This window comes from Rhinolophus sinicus, linkage group LG07 (genome assembly GCF_036562045.2).
Source record: "Rhinolophus sinicus isolate RSC01 linkage group LG07, ASM3656204v1, whole genome shotgun sequence".
Classification (NCBI taxonomy): domain Eukaryota; kingdom Metazoa; phylum Chordata; class Mammalia; order Chiroptera; family Rhinolophidae; genus Rhinolophus; species Rhinolophus sinicus.
This window is the reverse complement of record NC_133757.1, coordinates 126827996-126850396: the sequence shown is the minus strand read 5'-3', so window position 1 is coordinate 126850396 and position 22401 is coordinate 126827996. Positions and strand designations below refer to the sequence as shown.

Here is a 22401-nt window from a genome sequence, read left to right as displayed (position 1 = left end):
CCACCTGGAAACCCTAGTTTTGATTATTGTCACTTTGTAGTACAGATTGAAGTCAGGGAGTGTGATACCTCCAGGCTTGTTCTTTTTCTTAGGATTGCTTTGGCTTTTCGGGGTCTTTTGTAATTCCATACAAATCTGATGTGTTTTTTGTTGTTGTTCTATTTCTTAAAAAAAAAAAAAAAAAAAATGACATTGGGATTTTGATGGGGATTGCATTAAATCTATATTTATATTGCTTTGGGTAAAATGGCATTTTTTTAAACTATGGCAAATTTTAACTACTATGTTGATTCTTCTAATCCATGAACATGGAATATCTTTCCATTTCTTTGTGTCTTCTTCAATTTCTTTTAAGAATTTCTTATAGTTTTCAGTGTATAGGTATAGAGAGCGGGTTGTAGGCTGACAGGCACCTGAGGCCTTGGGCCTGAAGCCTCGATCCAACATCTCACCCCAGGAAAATTTTTATAACACAAAAGAGTCTGTGAGACGGATCCTTTCGGGGACGTTACCTCACTTTCATGCTTACACCTTATGTCTCCCTGTGGGGCCCCAAAAGATGGCTGGCTAGTCAATGACGGGTAAGATTCCTCAAGGGAGGAACGACCTAAGACAGACACAGTCGCATAGGGGTCGTCTAATTGGCTATATTCAATGATTTGAGTTCAACATTAGTTCTCCATCTATTATAAGTATCAACGTAAGGTTTTGTTCCCTGGAGAGGTACGTGTAACAATTACTACTATATTCATACTCTTTTGTCAGACTAGGGTGATTTGGTTTAATTCTATTTTTCTGGTTTTATATATGAGACTCATAGGCCCCTGCTTAAAGCAAAAAGAGAAGGGGGATACGTGGGGAGCAGGCTGTGAGCTGACAAGGGCCTTGCACCTGCAAGGTCATCCCCATGGGAACCCTTGCTTCAGCAACCTTCGATGTAGGGAGTGGGCTGTAAGCTGACAATGGCCTTGCAGCTGCAAGGTCATCCCCATGGGAAGCCTGCTTGTTCTGCTTATATTTGCTTGTATAGATAACTATTCTAAGACTGTATAAATACTGTGTGTGAAATAAAGACTGTGCCACTGCTCTGCCATCCGTGGACGGTGGATCTCCCGATGCCAGCTTTCCTGTCTCTGTGTCTCTTCTCAAGCTCCTCACCCTTCCCCCTCAGGCAGAGCCCTCCTGGTTGCTCGGCCATGACAATAGGGCCTTCACATCCTTTGTTAAGTTTCTTCCTAGGTATTTTATTTTTCTGTTGCAATTACAAAAGGAATTTTTCTTCATTTCTTTTTCTGTAATGTCATTGCTAGTATATAGAAATGCAGTCAATTTTTGTACATTGATTTTGTATCCTGCAACTTTACTGTATTTGCTTATTGTTCCTTATAATTTTTTTCAGTGTAGTCTTTAGGGTTTTCTAAATGAAGAATCATGTCATCTGCAAAAAGTGACAGTTTAACTTCTTCATTCCCTATGTGGATGCCCTTTATTTCTTTCTCTTGCCTGTTTGCTCTGGCTAGGACTTCCAATACCATGTTGAATAACAGTGGTGATGGGGGAAATCCACCAGAGAGATTCAAAATACCATGGGGATTTCCTGAGGGAAAATACGTGTGAAACTTTAGGCTACGGTGTGACCTATAAAAGGTGTCTTTGGGGCCAGTACGGGCAAGAATCTTTTTCCTTTTTAGGTTTCATTACTTTGAATAAGTAACTGTTTTTCTTTCTATTCTTGGCAGAGGCTTCCATTAGACTTATTGACATTTGTAATGCTGCGCTTCCAATTTCACCATAAGAATAGAAAGTGTCCCCCAAATGGATGTTATGTTGTCCAGTGTTATTCATCCTCTTTTTGAAACATGAACCTGTGTTTCAATCTTACAACTCCTAGTAATATTTATTAAAATGTTCAAAGAGTATAAGTTTGAAATAATGACAGTTCTTCAAAGGTAATATTTTTATTCATAAAATGATTAATTTTTTAGGAGTTTTTAACTGGTGGAAAAAAATAAAAAACTCTTATTTAAATTTAAGATAACCGTTTAAAATCTTTTATTCTACTCCTGAAACTTGAGAATGATTTTAATAATTTATTTTATTTCAATTAATATAATTGCTCTGTGTAAATGAATTGAAAGGGTCATGATAAAAAATAAAAGTGATAAGGAGAAAAAAGAACAAAAAAGAGAGAGAAAAAAATGTGCTGTTGCGGCTGCCGCCCAGATGAGGTCACAGCAGATGAGAGGTTGGGGGATTAGGGAAATAAGAAGAAAAAGGCATGCCAGAGCGCAGAACTGAAGCCTGGTTCCAGGATTCTCATTAGCCTCCAAAGTAAAGTTTGTAGCTGAGATCTGTTTCTCTCCATATGTAACTCTTCCATTCATGCACTCACGTAACGGTCGGTGTGGCTGAGCAGACATGAAGCACGATGATTCAAGGAGAGCCAGCCTCACGCGTCATCTCCTGCAGGTTGTCCCTCCGCCCATGTGCTTGTATGAATGGTCGGTCACACTGCAGGGCTCTGGGCTTTGGCTGTGATCCCGTAGAATGTGGCTTATCGGCTTCAGCTCTGACGTAGAAAAGAGCAGGAGTGGGGATGCCAGCTGGGAACTGGGAGCTGGGGCAGAGGATGGAGGGATGGGATGTGAAGAAGGAAGGCAGAGCTGAGCCAGCCAGTGACCGTCTCCCAGGTAGGCGTTGCTTCTCTCCTTTCTGCCTCCGGCTTTGTCTGGATTCAAAAGATGTATTCCTCTGCTCTTGTCCAATTCCTCTCAACTTACCAGAGTTCAAAAATAAAATTGGTTTTTATAGACTATGTCCAGGACCATAATGAACCTTTTCACTATAAAATAAATAATAATAAAAAAAATATCAGCTGCCATATGTGAGCAGGTTATATATGTTTTTGTATGTTATCTATAGAAAAGTAAAGATTTCATCGCAATTCGATAGGGTAACCTGTAAATTATAACTTATAAATAGGGTTATATGCCCCTTTCCCTTTAGTCTACTTCAAATGAACAAAAACATATATTAAATCAACAGATTAGTTACAGTTTTTCTTCCCTGAAATAAGTCAGTTGTATTTATTAAGAACACCCATTAGTCACATTTATCAGTTTGTATTTTTTGAGTGTAAAAGTCATTCAGTTAATTTGGCGGATAAATTTGAGACAAACAATTCTAAATGTGGTCATGCGGTTGTTTAAAGCATCCGAGGATGCACAGGAAGTAGTGGAAACTCACTGGTTCAAAACAAGCATTTGTTCCTTCGGGAGGCGCTTGGGGTCGCGCTTGTCAGGGTGGGACTGTCCGCGGTGATGCCACCGCGTGGGGAGGGCTGCGGGGCTGGGTCTCTGCCCGCTGAGGGGTCTGTCATCCTGCCGTCCAGACAGGCCCTGCTCCCAGTACGGATCGGAATTGTGCACGTCACAGCTGACTTCTCGGGCGTCATAACACCTAGGGCCTGAGGTCGTGCCTTGTCGTTAGATAAGCTCAGATCCAGTGGCTGGGGGGAGGAGGGTGAATTCTTGTTCTTGACGAGAGAAGCCCCACCGGAACCCACGTATGGAGGGCTTATTGGGGGCCATTATGTAGACAACCCAGTGCATAGCTTGCTCAGCATAGCTATTTTTACTACAGCCTACACTTGGCATATTTATCTGAGGCTCTTGTCTTTTCTTTGGAATTATGGTACAAGTGTGTGCTTCCTCTGATTCCATTTGAACCCCATTCGCCAGTGAACTGGCCTTCCCGCTCTCTTTGAAGGACGGTCTGTGGAGGTGGTGAGGCACAAAACACCATGTTATGTAAGAAGACCAGATTTATTCACATGCATAATCAAAGTTTTAGTGTTTTCGTTACTGTTGTTGCCAATTTAGAAACAAAAATCCTCTTTATACCAGAGGCTTCCATAACTCACACACTTGGAACAGTAACCTCAAAACATATCCTTTCTTAGAAGCCATAAACCTGTTCCTTTTCAAAATAGAGTCCCTACCCCCGTAGGTATTGCGTTTCTTTTTTCCACTTTATAATTATGTCATTCACTAGTTTCCATACAGTTCAATGGCCCTGGAAGTTCAGAATTGAACTTAAAACCCTCACATAAAGTTAGGGATCCTCCTTCCCATCCACGGAATTGGTTCGTTACGGCAGCCACCTTGTGAGACAGACTTTGACCTTGTCGGACATAAATGACTTTTCTTCAAGCAGCCCCTGTTCAGTGGTGAACAGATAAAAAGGGGAGAGACTTCTAAGTCCATGCACTCTGTGGGAGTGCATGTGAAGGGCTGAAGCAGTAGAAAAGTTAAGGAACTACTGTATTGATTTATTTCAGGTTTCTTTTTCGATTTCAAGTTAAGGGCTTAGTAACCCCTTTTCTAACAACTCAGTGGGACCAGGGACAAATGTCCCAAACAGGGAGAGAGAAGAAAATAGAGAACAAAAAAAAAAAAGAATTCCATTTGGAGGCAAAATAATAAAGAATATCCTTCGTTTGGTCTATTTGTGGATGTTCTCTAAGTATTTTCCACAATTTTTTTTAGTAAACATCGCTGTTGTTTTGTTGATACATATTGTGTAGAAGTTTAGTTCTTGAAATGTAAGAGAATTATGACATCACTATTGATTTAAAAATGAAAGTGCTAAACATGGTCAATCAGTTTCAGAATGTGTGTATTGAATAAGAGAGTGAAACAGAAACATCTCCGCTTTACGGGGAAACAGAATCAGGCCCCAGAGTCCTTTATGCCCTTTAATGACGATGGGGGAAAAGAGAGGAGGGGGGCGCATGCTAGAGTGGAGCTAATGAAATTGTTTAGCAATATCTAATCAATTTATTCAGTAATATGCAGTAGCAAAAGACAAAGGCAATTAATAGAATGTGCTAATGACAGAAAGTAAAGGTGGTTAAGACTAAACTATATACATCGACACCAATGTCATGTCAAAGGAGTACACATACATATACATTTAAGAGATCCCAACATATGTTTACTATTGATCAAAAATCACTTGGCTAAATACACAAATAACATCAGTAAGGAGTATCCAAAAGCAGTAATAAGCTCTATAGAATAGTAACTATTACGGTAGATGCCACAAGCTCACCAAACCGGGGTGGGGAACGGCACTGGAAAAGTCATAAATCAAAACCTGCCAGGTCTGTAGCTGAGGGACATTCAGGCGTCTGCTAGTTCCCAAGAATGTTGTTGTCGTTGCTGTTGTTGTTGGGAGTTAGGACGTCTTCTGACACTGCAAGCTGCAAGCTGCATACAAGTTCCCAAAGATGCTAGAATGATGACAATTCACCAACAAAAGAAGTCTCTACTGCCCATTGAGGCAAGTTCCGATCTCTTACTCTGAAACAATCCAATCCTGGAAAGCAGTCCTGAAACAGCAAATCTTCTGAATAAGAATCTCTTGAAACAGCAATCAATCAATATCAATCCACCTGAGGTGTGTCTTATATATCTCTTTAGTTGTACCCCAGAGCCAAGCTTTTGTGTTCCTACCACCCCGCTCAAGGAATGGCCAGTTCCGGGGGGGTCCCACAGTCAGTGATAAAAAAAAAGAAAATATATTACTTATCCAGCTGAAGGGCTAGTTCATCCGGACAAGCAATATCTACTGTTCTTGCTTGGGACCATCAGCCCAAGGTCTTCTAGAGCCTGGCACCGTGCCTGTCACCTCGTCCTGATATAACTTAGCTACTTCTTCATTTCATTTGTTGATGAGGGTGAAACAGACAGAACAAAGAGGGAATTCTCTCAACCCCTGATCGACAATTTCTTTAATCTTAAACTAACCATCACCTCACAGCACAGACAGAACACCAAACATCATCTCACGTCTCCTCTGCTCAGGAGAATGAGACCAAAGGGGGGATTTACTCAACCCCTGACCACAGCACAGACATCACCTCACATAGAGGAACAGATAAAAGCTAATAGACAAAAGCTCACATCAACCAATGAAGGCAAAATTTTCTTCAACATCTTCCCTACAATCCCTCTCTGGGTTCTGTTAGAAAGTTACTATCTAACCTTAGAAACACAGATTAACTTTTCTCTCTTTTCTTTTCCTTGAAATAATAGAAAACTTAACTAATATGTTTCCTACATGCTTTAAATTCTATTATGTTAATGAAGTAGCGTCTTTGACAACTAAATCAGTATTTGATGATTGTAGCATAGTAAATCAATGATACAAACAACAAATCTTGTGGTGGTAAGAAATAAGATACATGGACAGAGAAATAAATACATGGAGAAATGTTTGTAATATTTTACCATACGTCCAGTTGATCTGTGCTTTTGTTATTTCAGCTTCACAAACCTTCTTAACTAAATAGAGATAAAGATTAAAAAAAAAAAAACTAAAAATTGTTATATCATGAAACATAGGAGCAAATTTGTTTTTTCATATTTTCAACCTATTTTGTATCTAATCTCTGCAATAAAACATTATTATAATACATAATTTATTTAATAGCGTATTAAGTGAATCATTTCTATAACCCAATATCCACCTGAATTTTGCAAATTGAAATAAACATGAAAAGAATTCTTCATCTACTGAAATATTTACATTAACTGTATAAACAGTGTGTATAAACAATGTCCATACTTTCTCCCTTCAGACTATTGCAGAGTAAGTTTTCAAGTTCATATGACTCTCAAAGTACACTTTCCAATATATCATGACGATTTCATAATTTCATACTACACCATTGATGCCTGATATTATATGTATGAGTGATTGAATGATACAATGAATTTAGAACTTCAGTTGTAGCAATTTTGATGAAGAATCAACATAATGAACTGCTGGTTATTGCAAATATTTTCTCTTTGATTGATTGGATGTTGGTAAAACTATCCAAATGTTTACAGTCAATATATCAGTCTTTTGAATTCAGGGGAAAGAGTATAAAATTTTATATATCTGGTATTTTACACCTTTAAGACAATCTAGACATGAAGAATAATATTTTGGATATGTCCATTTCGTTACGTGTATATAATGTTTTCAAGTTTCATCAAAATGCTGACTTGTGGTCTTGCTTGATGAACATAGAATTACATGCATGTGTGTGAACAAATGCACCCCAGTCTGTGTCAGGAGATACGGTGGAGCTCTGTCTACCTGTCTTCCTTTATTCCTGCGGCTGTACTGATGTTTATTTTTAGAAGAATAAATATCTCCCAGGATTTAGGTAGGCAGCATGGAAGTTGAAAGAATAGAACTTGTAGTTATCTTTTATAGAATTCAGAACTGTTCAATTTTTATGCCTTTTTCCTGTGCCCCATGTGTCTGTTACATTCGTTTCAGTATGTGCAGTATTTCTTAATGGTAATGCTGTAGCTCCAAACCTGCTCTTTTGATCCCAAATGCATTCTTGCAATGTGTTTATGTTTTAGCCATCTGTCACCTTTTTTAAGGTTTTGAAAATAGATCATCCTAATAAATTGTTTTCCTTTGATGTGTTTATTCTATTCCACTGATTCACTCACTTACTTTTAGGGAAAAAATGCTTATTTTTAATCTTGATTAAATATAAATATAATCTTTAGATAAAATATTGTTGAGAAACTTTGTTTATTTTGGTTTTGTTTTCCTATTTTCTATGTGAATTCTATTTGAAGTATGGATTTAAATGTACTAATTTAAACTACCATCAGGGCAGAGGGCCTCGTCTCAAATGTACATCTGCCCGTGTTACACTGTCAGTTTCCTCAGCTGAAGTTTTTCTCTTTGATGGTCCAAAAGCATTACCATGTCAAACATTGGTTTTCTATCATTGGCAAAATAGGCAAAGGACTCTAGCCATTTATGAAATTATTAACGATCATAAAATACATTCATAATTGGGAAAAAATGCTTTTAGTGATTCAGTTTGCTAATGTTATTTTAACAGCTGAAATGTTGAAAGTCACTACCATGAAATCAAAATGATGAAATAATAGGTCTGGTACGTGCTTCTAATTAATTAAGGAATAAGCAAAACACACATTCAATAATTACCTTACAATATGGATTGTCAGCCTGGATGATCTCTAATCACTTGGCAGCCTTGGCCTGTGCACTGTGCTGTGCTCTGGGGACGTGCCTGTGTGGGGCCCCCAGCACCCACTCCCTGAGCACACATTCTGCTGTTTCCGTCCTGCACGTGGGCGGACACCTGCGCAATGCCCCCCCATTGCAGGATCCCAGCAATCCTCACGCCACCTACACAGGATGCAGTTACATTAGCAGCTCTGGAGTTGACAGTAGAAATGTACCTTAGTAAATTACCAAAAAAGGGGAAGTTTAAAATAATAAAACCAAGGAAACATGACTATGTGCATTAGATTGCCCTATTTTGAGTGATTATTTTACTTTAATTAATCAGAAGGATAGCTTAAGAATATTTCCATCATTTAAAAAGAAATATAGTATGCGTCTAAAGCTCAATTCTAAATTAGAGAGCTAATATTCTCACTATACTTTGTAACAATACATTGTACAATACATTGTAACAAGGCAACTAGGACACTGTGATTATTGTAGCATGTTATTTGCAGTATGTGTGATAATCTGAGGAATACAATTGATGGCAGTTGTAAAAATAACAGAAATAATATGGATCAAAGATGCCAGTGTGCTTATGCATTTGCATTTTGAACATAAGGCAAAGACTTGGTAGGTGGGAAAAGATACCCATGGCCAGAAAGAGTAGATACAAAAATAAATTAGATTTACGTTTTTCAAAACTGAACACTTATAAATCCCAAACTTTGTTTTCATGTGTCCATGTGTTATCTTGTACCCATTTAATTATTAAATTGTCAAATGGAACACTTACTGTGTATCAGGAAATAAGTTCTAGGCATTTAAGATGCACGTTGACTTATTTTCTCAAGAAATTTTCTTGAGAATATGTGGCTTCCTGCCGTATAAACAGAACTTCCCATGCTGTCCTAGGCGCAGAATCTTTTTGCTTTCTACGCAAATGCTATTCTCAGCATTTCTAGTTCAGAAGGGCTTGTGGGGCTCCACTAGTTTCAGCCGTGAGACTTAACTTTCAAGAATCCTTGTTTCCATCAAATATATTTTAAAACCGTTTCAAAAGAATTAAAACAGGAGAAATTCACTTTAGAGTGAGATGTTAAGATATTCACATGATTTACTTGTATATCTATCTCTTATGTGTGCATTCAACTTCCCCCTCTGAATAAGGAAAATGCAGATTATTACTATTTACATATAACATCAGGTATATAAATTAAAATTAGAGAGAATAATGACCATCAAGGCCAATCTCCTTAATGTTTATGTAAGGCTGTTAGGTTTTCTCTGTTTCTTTAGTTGTCTTATTCATAAACTCTCTGACCAATTTGTATGGAGGTACACACATTTCTTCTTATTAATGTACATATATTTTTGAAAATTAAACTATATTTGAAAATCTTATTGAAACTATTTCAGGTTACATTCAGGTTACAAATACAAGGTGTGATCAATACGGTGTATGTCTAAATAAAATAAATTATTACAGTAAAAGAGATGTTGCCATTAATCCCCCTCAAAATACTCCCCTCACTTCGAACACACTTATCCCATCGTTCTTGCCACTTTCTGAAGCAGTTCTGGAAGTCCTCTTTCATGAGGGTCTTTAGTTGTGCTGTCAAGGCTGCCTCAATGTCTTGAATCGATTAAAAAAGTTTACCTTTCATGGTCATTTTGACTTTGGGGAAGAGCTAGAGGTCACATGGTGCCAGATCCAGTAATTAAGTGGATGAGGACACACCATAATGTTTTTATTTGATGGAAACTGCTGTACCAGAGGTGATGTGTGACACTGAACCTTTTCATTGTGTTCAAACAATATGGTGAATGCTGCTGCCGAGTGCCATCCAACGGAAAGGCAGGGATCTTCAGTACGGGAAGCGGTGCATGGAACCTTAATAACAGTGTGTGACAAGTTTCAACTTGTTCAGTGCAGTCAGTTAGGTGTGAGCTACGGTTGAGAGCAGGTGTGTTTTAAAGTGTGCTGTAAATCATCCCCCATCATGACATTACTCTGTGTCACACATCACTTCTGGTATCGCAGTTTCTGTCAAATAAAAACATTGCAGTGTGTCCTCATCCACCTTATTCACCGGATCTGGCACCTGAGACTTCTGGCTCTTCCCCAAAGTCAAAATGATTCAGGACATCGAGGAAGCCATGACAGCTCAACTGAAGATACTCATGAAAGAGGACGTCCAGAACTGCTTTAGAAAATGGCAAGAACAATGGAATATGTTTGTTCAAAGTGAGGGGGAGTGTTTTGAGGGGGATTAATGGCAAGGTGTCTCTTACTGTAATGCATTTTTTAAATTTAAACATTCACTGTGTTGTTTGATCACACCTTGTGTGTTTTACTTTTTTATCTTCCTCAGCAGCTATGATGGCCACGTTCTCAGATATTTCACTAGAGATCCTTCATATGGATGTAGCTTAAAATATTGCTCTCCTGAATGCTGCTCTGGAGGTTACAAATACTTTGCCTTATTGTCCCTTGTCAAGGAGAAATAAACATTTTCTTCATTGGTGAATTGTACATTTCATTAGGCCTGCAGTGTGAGCTCAGGCTGATATTGGCAGGGCTGCATGCAAAAGAAACAAGCGCTGCACTTATCATCTTATTTTTAAATGTATAATCATTTTAAGGTAGTTTTTGATACAGATTTGTAATTTTAAAAAATATTAGAATCATCATGATTTAGGGATAAATGTCACTTTCACAGGAAAAGCTGTGTAGAACTTCATTCTTTAAGAGTGCATGTCCCTGACATGTCCCTGTTCCTAGATCCCCCAGGGACCTTTAGTGTCCCGAAGGACGTAGAGTTCTAGAGGGAAAGAGACTATTTGCTTTGGGCACATTTTTGTGAAAACAATTATTGCATCTCATGCTCAATAGTACATTTCTATTTCACTAAGTGCTGTCAACTTCTTAATTCATCTCATAATAGCATGTGAGTCTTATAGGAGCAAGTCTTGTAAGCATTTCGTGTGGGTGAATACAGGCTCATAGGTGCGAGATTTCCACTTAGTCTCTTTTTACTGGAAACCCAGGAACTGGGTGTGATTGTCATCATTAATGACTTAACCTCCAACATTCTTATTCTTCTCCCTTTGTGTTGCTCAGAGGTTATAGGCAAATGTCGATTACACTGATCCTGAATCCTTATTAATTCTGTTACAATCCGCATGCTGTGCCTACACTGAGACCCACGTAGCATGTGGTTGACGTGGGTCTTGTTCCTCCTGAACTTTATACAGGGACTAGCCATCCCAGATATGAATGACGATACAAAACATTCCAGAATTCAACTGCTTAACTTTTCCTTGTCTTTCTTTGAGTTTCTGAAAATAAACCTCTCCACAGATCATCTCTTTATTTCCATTGATTGTTACAACGTAAGTCTCCAATTATTTACCCCATCTGTAAAACGTTTTGGCGTGTGTAGATGTGTTTATTTATAATCGTCCTATTTGCACTCTTATGAGATTATGTCGACACTTTCCCACCACATCAATGGGGCTGCTGTATAATAACAACGGATTACATGGAAAGAGCTACAGGGACAGACTCTACTCAAGAAGGAATTTGTAGGGAAACCCAACTACTGCAGAGAGAGGAACAAGACAGTTACTGGAAGAAATGGAAGCCTCAGGCGCCCACAGCTACAGCAAACAGTCCCACAGATCAGCACCTGCCTGCACAGCCTGCGGCACCAAGGACTAAGGACTGTGTGTCTCGGCACCATCTCCCAGGGCTTCACGTCCGTGTTCAACAGCAACAGCAACAGTACACATCCTGTGAGAAAGAAAGAGAAACACACGCATCTCAATGAGACGCAGATGTGGCAGAGATGTTAGTATTATCAGACCAGAATGTATACTAACTGGGACCAATGTGCTAAGTAAGAGTTCCAATGGAAAAACTGAGCAACATGAAAGAATAGAGTTTATACAAAAATCGGACAATTAAGTCTGTGAACTTGTTGCAACGATGTTGCTAACCTTTTTTTGATATCAGAGGGATTATTCATCATGAATTTGTACCAATTGCACACACAGTTAACCAAGTTTACTATTTGGAAGTGCTGAAAGTTAAATGGTCTGAACTTTATGCCAACAATTCATGGCTCTTACATCACGACAATGCTCCAGCTGACATGACACTGTCTGTGAGGGAGCTTTTAGCCAGTAAACACATAAACATATTGGAACACCCTCGCTACTCATCTGATCTGGCCCCCAATGAGTTATTTCTTTACCCAAAGACAAAGGAAATATGGAAAGGAAGACATTTTGATGACATTCAGGACATCAAGGGTAATACGACAACAGCTCTGATGGCCATTCCAGAAAGAGTTCAAAAATTTCATTGAAGGATGGACTAGGCACTGGCATCGGTGCATAGCTTCCCAAGAGGAGTACTTTGAAGGTGACCGTAGTGATATTCAGCAATGAGGTGTGTAGCACTTTTTCTAGGATGAGTTATTGAACTTAATTACCCGACCTCGTATATGTACACACACACACACACACACACACACACACACACAGGTAATATATGCAGAAGGACAGAAATGCTAAAGAAGAATCAAGAGGAAATGTTGGAAATCAAAAATACTGCAACAGAAACAAAGAATGCTCCTGATGGACTTATCTGCAGACTGGACATGACTGAGGAAAGAAACAGCGTGGCAGTATGTCAACATAAACTCTCTAACTGAAAAGTAAAGGCATAATGAAAAAAATTGTTGAAACAGAATGTCTAAGAACTGTGGTACAATTACAGATGTGTAACATATATGTAATGGGATATCGGAAGAATAAGAAAAAGTAACAGAAGAAATATTTGAAGTAATAGTGAATGAGAATTTCACGAAATTAGTGACAAAAAACAAGCCACAAATACAAGAAGCTCAGAGAACACCAACCATGATAAATAACAAAGACATCGACTTAGAGATAACATATTTAAACTGAAAACAAAACAAAATACAACGCGTAATCAGAGAGGAAATGTTGAAAAGCGGGGGAGGGGGAAGACTTACTTAGAGGGTAACAAGGATAAGAATTATACCAGACGTCTTTTCACAAACTATGCAAGAGGCGAGATAATTGAGTGTAATCTGTGAAATGTTGAACAAAAATGAAAAACAGGCTGCAATGCCTATGTTGAATTCTATATCCAGCAAAATTACATTTCAAAAGTGAAGGAGAAATAAAGACTTTCTCAGACAAACAAGAACCAAAGTGAGTTGTTGCTAGTAGACCCGCCCTGCACGAAATGTCTGTAGAAGCTCTTCAGAGTGAAGGAAAATGACAGGCGGCAGACATTTGGAGTTACATAAAGAAAAGAGCAGTGGAGAAGGTGTAGATGAAGACGGGAAGTGGAAACCAAATTGCAAAGGCAGCAGCACAGTTTGAGAAGCATTGGTCTCAGCTGAGTGAGAAAAGCACTATTCTGTGCAGGTCACCCCAACCCAAGCCGGCGACACTCAGAGTCAACCAGGGAGTGTGGTCGCCTGCAGGAGGGAATAGAACGATGTGACCAGCCGAGAGTGACAGCTTCATTCCCGTTGTCCTCCACGTTTAACAGCTCTTGTTTCTTTTGTCGTCTGATGTGCTATTTAGAGAGAAAAAGAGAATCTGGCGATATCATAGTATTTGCATCTTGTAATTATATAAATCTTATAAATGCTTCCAACATATCTCCTTTGTAGAGATATTAAAAAAATAAACTTAGAGACAGACGTACCTGGGAAATACTCAATATATTCATAACCATAAAATTCTTTGGAGCATCCAAATTCGTTCTCTATGTTATTTTAGATTATTTTCACATAATTTAGGTGTATCTCAAAAGCATGAAGTAATTTACTCCAGCTAAAATGACATTTAAGAAGAATTTTAGGGACCTGAATTACTGGCTATGATATTGCTTTATTAAACTGTATTTCCTGGTATTTTATGTTCACATGATGTGCTCCCTTATGAATGGTATTCTGGTGTCTGGAGATTTGCAGGTGCCTGCCAATGTGTTCAGCGTGATGTTTCTGTGTTTTACTTTGTTTGCTGAAAAGTCTCTAAACAATTTTCTCAGAACCATCAGTCTGGTGCATTTTATATAAGAAAAATGAGCAACTTAGGTAAATTAAGTAATATGGGTCATAAAATCACAAAATGCAATATTAATCTATGACCCACTGAGCAGAATATGGTAGGAAGTTATATTCTTATTAAAATCATTAATCTTGTTGATGACTTATTGAGCATTCCAGGTGCCCAACGCATGATAAAATTGATCCCAGCAGCTACTTTATTTATGTTTAACAGCTTCGTTGAGCATACTTCTCTGATGACACAAAATAATTAGCTTCACCCAAAGTATTATTCATGATATTGCAGGAAAGAGATGTGCTACTAAAAGTATAAAAAATAGGCTTAAGATATTGATTTTAAAATAAATCCATATTAATTTATTTTTGTAAAATTGCTTCATCCTATTCTATGTACTAATGGACATAAGATAAGGAAGGATCACGTTGTAGGATTTGTTTTATGGCTGGAACTGAGAAATCCACTTTGAAAAATGCGTGTTTTTATGATGCATATTGCTAACCTATGAACCTTGTCATGTACTGATGCAAGAATTTCATAGCTGGCATTCACTTGCATCTGTTACATTAGACTTTTCCTGAACTCCTGCGTTTGTGCTATTTAAGATATATTTGCTTTATATACCTCTTCACGGCATATAATTTGGAGTTGTGGTTTTGCATTTCATTTACAGTTTTAATAAGGGAGTAAAGTAAATGTCTTCAAAGTAGCTGCCACAGAATAAGCAAATATGCCATAGTTTCCTCCTAAAATGAAATGTTTCTTAAATTTTCAGAAATGTATATAGCTGTGACCCTCTTCTAGTCATCTTTATTTGTAGTAATGTGCACACAGGCGGTCACTGTGCGCCTCCGTCCCTGCCAGAGAACTGAGCAAGAGGAGCATCCATGCACTTGCGTGCAGCTGGATTCGGAACTGATGTAATGGGCAGATGTCAGCACAGGGCGATTCTCCTGTGGCTTCTGGGTTCTTTCCTTGTCATTGATCTAGTCGCCATAGTTATCTGGAAGATGCAGATACAGACAAGGTCGTGAAGAGACACCGCCTAGGAGCTCGGTCTCTTATGAAGCTCGGATGGTTTACAATACACCTGTATGCGCTGCCTGGTGCTGTGCTTATTCGCCCCAAAATAAACCTTCCCCAACACAGGCATTGTTTTCTGGTTTGGACACTTGCCTCCCTGGAATCAGCTACATACTGTGTTTCACCAAAAATAAAACCTAATCCGAAAATAAGCCCTAGCATGATTTTTCAGGATGACATCCTCTGAGCATAAGCCCTAGTGCATCTTTTGGAGCAAAACTTAATGAGACCCGGTCTTATTTTCAGGGAAACACGGTAATAGTAGATTCTCAGGAAATATTTGTTGAATCAATAAATTAATTTGCAAGAGCAATGAAGACTATAAAGGGGCTTGATGCATGTCACATGACTAATGAGGAAAGCAGTGCTAATAGTATACTATTTTGCCACGAAAAGAAAAGATTTGCAAGAGCAGCATATTTACTCCCGGGTATCCCAAAGGGTGTTCATGTAAAAAGGAGGATTAGACTTTTTCTGTTGATCCCTTTGGGTGGTTAACAGCTTTAGCAAGTCATTGAATATGAGAAGACATTTTTGAATACACAGGTTTAAAAATTGCATAGCTCCCTTATATGGTAATGGGTCACTTATATCAAGGGCATTCAAGGGCAGATCCCGGGTTAGACACTGCAATAAGCTTTATGCATCGGATGGTGGATAAACTTGGCCTTTACATCCTTTACGGCCCTCAATTTAAGTGATTATAATACAGTCTTACACAATCCACCTATCTCCAGCACCATATCAAGCAGGTATTTATTGGATAAACCTAACAACTGTGTTTCAGTTAAATTATAGTTTTTGGAGACATATCACTTTGTGGTATTTTTAGTATTGTTCTACCATAATAGTTATTGAAACTAAATCCCCAACTGTTTAAACCAGTGCATTAAAATTGAGCATGGTGCCATTGTTCACAATGTGAAGGACCACTAAGCAAGCTAAAAAGGCAATGCAGTAAAACTAGTGACACTTTAGGGTACTTAACAGCTGTGTTATTGTTATTTATAGAATATCAGAAAACACCCCTATAATATATGTCTAATATGCAGCAGATTCCGAACCCGTTGCAAAACTGGTTTTCCTGCAAAATTAACTAAATACAATTGAAATCTGACAGAATGTGATCAGTTATCTGTTTTGCTTACTTTTTAAATTAAAAAAGACAAATATTCTATATCTGCTTTTAAATAGATTATGATAAATCAGGAGTATTTTTTAAAATTAATTGTTTTCTCATAGCAAACTGACAAATATAGTCATGTTCTTGTCGATTGTGTATATCACATAATCAGAAAGTATTTTACTTTAAATACTTCTAATTTGCATTAATGAGTCAAAGGATAGCTTATTGCACCTTTTCTTAATATAAATTATACTAAATACCAGGGGTGCCAAAAAATGTACACATGTGACTTGTATTCATCTTTTGTTATTGGTATATATTGAGTATTACAATTTTAATAGTTCTTTTTTTCCTTTCTTAAAATGTGTATACATTTTTGGCACTCTGTATTTCTGTCACATTGAAGGCAGTGACGGCATTTACTGTATCTTATCATGAAAATTTCAAATACAAAGGCACGCATTTATTTTTAATCTGCCTCAGTTACTCTGTATACTAACACATGCATGGTAAATTAGGAAGATAAACCACACAGGTTTTAACGAAAGTTCACAATGTAAAATCATCACTTAAATTTGAGATAGCTTTAATTCAGCTGGAAAAAAAAAATCACTCTTTAATGAAAAGCTTTAAAATTTCCCTAAGAATAAAAGTCAAATAATGTATAAAATTTTATGACCATATTTATGCATGAAATGTAAAGTAGAAATGTCAAAATTATTTGATAATTGTCCTAACTGGGAGAGCTAATCTGGATAATACAGAATTTTAAATTTAATTTTTCGAGTCAAGGGATTTAATTTGATAAATACTTGAGAATGCAGGGTAACTACCACTTTCCAGATCCTTTGCTGCATTCAAGGTCCAGGTCCTGGACAGTGTCACCACAAGTGAAGGTGAGCACTTTGGAGGGTCACCTGAGCAACTCAGTGTAGTCACATTTACAGAAACAGCATTTCCTAGATGCCCTCAATCCCAAAAGACAGAGACTGATATTTTTGTGTGAGTCGTGTTTCCGGGTAAGCTATGGTTATGTTGTTTATCATGCTAACAATGAAATACAATGGCATTCATTTTCATTAGTGTCTAACACCATTAGTGCTATTGAACAGCTACTATGTATCAAATGCTTATAAATCCCCAAGGGCATTTTAAGGGCATTAGCTGTTAACCATTTTGTGGATAATGCAACTGAAAACTAAAGAGTTTACCTAAGTCCTCCAAGGTTACAAAGTTAATAAATAAGCAAATATGATTTAAAAGTTATCTTTTATTTAGATATTTTAGTACTTTATTGCTCTGTCTCCTCTTCCAATCAATTATTTTATAATACTGTATGTAGGAAATCCTGTATTGGCAGAACCACGCATTAACATATAACTTTGCTATTAATCAGAATTGTCTGAATTGTTGAATCATATTTCCTTTAGTGGTGACAGTAATAATTGTCCTCATGATTAGACCTCTGCCTTCATTGTACTTTATCTTATAAAAGACATTAAAGTGCATCTCGTTTACATGAAGCGTTTTACAGACTAGGAAAAGGAGATAAAAGAGATGAGTAACTTAACCAAATTTCTGCTAATTATTACTGTCCACGGCTGCTACCTCAACCTCTAAGCTGTCTAAATAGAACTAGAAGATGTTATAATAAATACCCTGCGACTACACATATCACTGAGTTCCACAACAGAAATAAAGAAAAGTCTTGAGTGGATAGTATACTGTATAAAGCCCATGTTTATTCAGAAAGCTAGTTTAAATTGAATGCTAGTTGGTTTTCTTTTATCTTCTAAATAAAACAATTACAGTGGGTTCTGAATGGTCAACTTTCATAATAGATTATAACCAGGCATATTTACTTTGCATTAGAGTTTTACTGTATTTGTAATACTTGATCATTGATAAATTATGTCACTGTTACACCTTCCTGGAATGAACATTTCTTGATGATAAGTGAGGCTCTGTAAAAGGCACCGGAAGACCCTGACAGTGCCACCGGTTCCTGATCCAGAGAAAGCACAAGCTCAGTTTTTCTATTCACATGCAATGTGACTTGTGGCTGTACAAAGGACAGAGCGCAGGGAAGAACGTGAACTGGAAGAAAGAGGACGTGCTGAGTTAATGACAGGGGACCTACCCCCATTTCTCGCTGCCCTTTTAGAAGTTTATGTTTTTCCTTCTCATTGTGGGTGATTTCCTACTTTTTTGCACATGGAACAATTGAGGACTGGATGCCATTTATTGTAAGGTGCACCTCGTACAATGCTGGGAAATTTTAGATTCCCAGGAATACTCCTGAGCATGTGATGTAGTTGTGCGGGTCCAGGGCACAGCTCTTCCAAGGCTCGTGGTCCTCATCGCAGAGGCTTTACACTGATTATTCTGCGCTGTGAACCGAGTGGCTCATTCCTACCTCTGGGGAAAGAAAGTACTCCCGGCACTGCAGGACTTCTGGGATTTTGCACTTCACGTTTTTCAGGTGGTCCTTGTACCGGCTTTGAGTTGTGTGAATATGTATAACTGACCAGTTCTCAGCAGACCTAATGTATTCTCTCTCTCTCTCCCGGCTCCAATTACTCTATCATTCATTTCAGGTTAGAGGGTAAATCTGGTCCCTGATAATTCATTCCATCTTGGCAAGAAGCAGAAGTCAGACCCATTATTTTTAATAGTTTTTGGTCTGCCTAGTACACACAGTGTGTAGAATAGATATTACTCCTCTGTACAGTAAAAACCAATCAGTTAAATATTTTTTCAAGGTGAGCCAATGTTAGGTTCCATTGATCAACAGCATGGTTTGACTGTACTCGGATGCTGTTTTAATTCATTTCACACATCAATTGTAGTTCATTTAAATGTATGTACAATATTTCTTTGGTAACTGAAAAAAATCATATTTAGTAGGTTTAAGTACTGTGAAATCTCATCTACATGTATGTTATGGACAGTTAAAAAAGAAAAGTGGGGGAAAAGGGCGCACATACATACAAAATTCATGCACATGCACACATTAAATCCTAATTTTTTTGAGACAACTAACTTTGCATATAATTTAATTAAACTGTCTTTTCATAGAAGACCTAGCATTTAATTTATTAAATTAAAAAATGATTATATCACATAGAGAATTCTTCATGACAAGTATGATGGTATTTGTTTATAAATAAAGTCTGAAATATAACTATTTTATCAATGTTAATTATTTTGTAAATATTAAAAAAATTGAAGCAAGGTAATTTCTCCACATTTTAATATCTTATTTATTAACAGAAGTACTTTATTTTCTCCTAACAACACACATATATCTTTATAATTATATAATTTAAATTAGTAAAATTGGCATTTTCTCTATTTAGTCCATGATATTTTTAACTAATATAATGAATTCCTCAATTCAGCTTCAGAAAGAATTACTGATAGGTCAACGTATAACAAAGAAATCTGTTTTATATCAGATAAAGTTTGCTCTGTGCAAGAGCTTTTGAAACTGAATTACTTTATGTGTATTTGAAAGTGATGTGGTCTATCTCATAACCAAGCATTCCTAAAGAAATTAAATAATATGTGACATCTGGCTGCCCTAAGAGTAATGTTCCATTCTGACATATGAAAACACATATGTAATGCATTTTAAAAGAAAGTTATTTTTAAAATAATTTGTTATTAAGAACCATATTAACTACGTAATTCTTCTAAAAGGAGCTCTATTTTAATACCTTACTACAGTCTGAGTATTGTATTTAAAGCACTAATGGTATTGGTTGTGATTTTTAATATGCTATTAATATCTTCAGAGAAGTATAGTATCTGCTTAATTTTTATTATAATCACATCATATATTAAGATAATAACTTCAGGTAGTAATTGAAATAACATAATTTTATATAAAATATTTGGTATCATTATCTAATTAGAATATCTTCCACTCACGTATAGGTTTTTCTTTCACTTGCAATTAATTCATTTTAGCTGTCTCATTAAAATGCTAACTCCTGTAAATGATCTTTGAATTAAAGAGAAAATTATATTTCACTGGATATATTGTCAGTTTAATGAGTTCCAAGACAAAGGCAGACACTTGGTTTGAAGAAGAAAAAGAATTGGTGCTATGAATTAAATCACTCTTTTTTACAAAACGTATTTTGCATTCAAACTTGCTTATCTTTTATGCATGAGTAAACACCTTTAACTTTACTGGTGAGCTAGTCTCTGTTAATACACCAACAACCATGTCTTACTCCTTTGAGCTCCGGCCCTTTCTCTCTGCTCACTAGGACACACTTACTAGGACACACCTACCTTTGTGTCGTAGTGAGCAGAGAGAAAGAGCTGTTTCCTTTGGCAGCAGCTCTCCTCTAATGCCTCGTTCTCCTCATCCTGCTCACCCAGCGAGGTCTCAGGCTGCTTCTCACTCCTATTTTAATTACTTTGTTGTCATGTTCAGCCCTAATGTTGCAGTTTCCTTCCTATTTTCCAGCATGCCAATATCCCAACACTGGCTTAATCTAATTGTAACCTAAACTACTCAAAACGTGTGACACTATAAATCAGTGTTTGTCAACCCTTTTTAAAACCACTCCTCCCCCAAATAAATAAGTTTAGACATTTTATTTCCTCATTTTGCCCCTCCATGGACTCTGTATTTGTTTTGTGTTGTATGTATATCTATGCCTTATAAGTAACAGTAAGAGTTTTTTCACCCCAAAAAACTAGTTTCTTTGGAGGTGCTATTATTCTTTGATATTACATGACATAAATTTAGCTTTGCCTGTATTCAACTTTATGTAAATGGAATCACTTTGTATTTTCTTTTTAGTTCCTTTCACTCATAATATTTTGTATCAGATAGTTCCAATATCAAAATCCTTAGGATGCTAATTATGCTGTTTTGTTCCTATTGAATCTTATAATAGTATTTTCCTTAAAATAACTCTGTCAAACACACAGTCACAACATTTCTTCTCATATTTCTCTGGAATTTGTATAACTTTACGTTTTACAGTTGTGTTTATGATCCATTCGGGGGTAGCTTTTCAAGGTATAATTTTAGGTGAAAGTTAGTTTCTTTTCATTTAGGTATTTAGAACCTTATCCTTCATTGACTGGTTTTGTACCTTTTCAAAAAGTAATTGACTACATTCCTGTCGGCCTTCATCTGAAATCTGTGCTAATCCATTGATTTATATGTTTATCCTTTAGTAATTTAACACAAATTCCTTTCCTTTCTGGTAAATTTTGCAAACAACTCATGTGAATGTTTCACTGTTACTCCTCTTCTTAAATAAGTTCCTTTTTACCAAGTAATTTTTAGAAATGCATTGTGTAACTTCTAAGTATTTAAAATTTTCCTGATTTCTTTCTGTTACTGATTGGTAGCTTAATCTTACCTTTCAAACATTTAAATGCATTAAACGTGCCTCGTGTCCCCAAAGATACGCACCTTGCTCGGTGCAGGGGCAGAGGACGCCCCAGAGTGACTGCTGATGTGATTCTTGTGCCCCGGAGACACATGATCCTCACAGACACTCAGGAGTGGGTGGATTTCCGGCTCTGAAAGCCTTGGCAAGCAGGGATAGACTCAGGGAAGATAACTGATCTCCAGAAAATCTGTGCAGACCAGAGACTGTTAGGAAAGCTTCTAAGAGGACGCTCATCCCACGCCTGCAGGGCAATAATGATTTTCAGCACAATCACTGAAAATAAAGCCCAGGATCTGCTTATGTGCGAAGAAAGATATAATTAGGAACTAGAACGTGCTTATTACATTCACTCTGTTAGCAAGTCCTTAAAACTCTCAGATTTTGATCAAACGCCACTTCCACTAAACTATGAGAAATGCTGGCTCAACATGTGTCTCTCACATTGAGAAATCAGAATACCTCTCCGTTCCTATATTTCATCCTACGTTCCTATGGAAATGCAAAACCTTTCATCTACTTTAGTGTTTCCCGTTCTTTTCTTAATTTCCCTGCTCTTCAAAAGTCTTTTAAAATGTTTTTATTCCTAATGACATAAATACATTG

The 22401-nt window shown here is 37.2% G+C and overlaps 1 long non-coding RNA gene across 1 annotated transcript in view; it reads left to right on the top strand.

Moving 5' to 3' along the window:
- The first annotated feature begins 2380 nt into the window (after positions 1–2380).
- The window catches only part of LOC141572839 (uncharacterized), a 173729-nt gene continuing 153708 nt past the window's right edge, over positions 2381–22401 (top strand). Inside the window, exon 1 of the long non-coding RNA XR_012498332.1 lies at positions 2381–2690. This is a non-coding gene — a long non-coding RNA (uncharacterized LOC141572839). The remainder of the gene's footprint in view (positions 2691–22401) is intronic.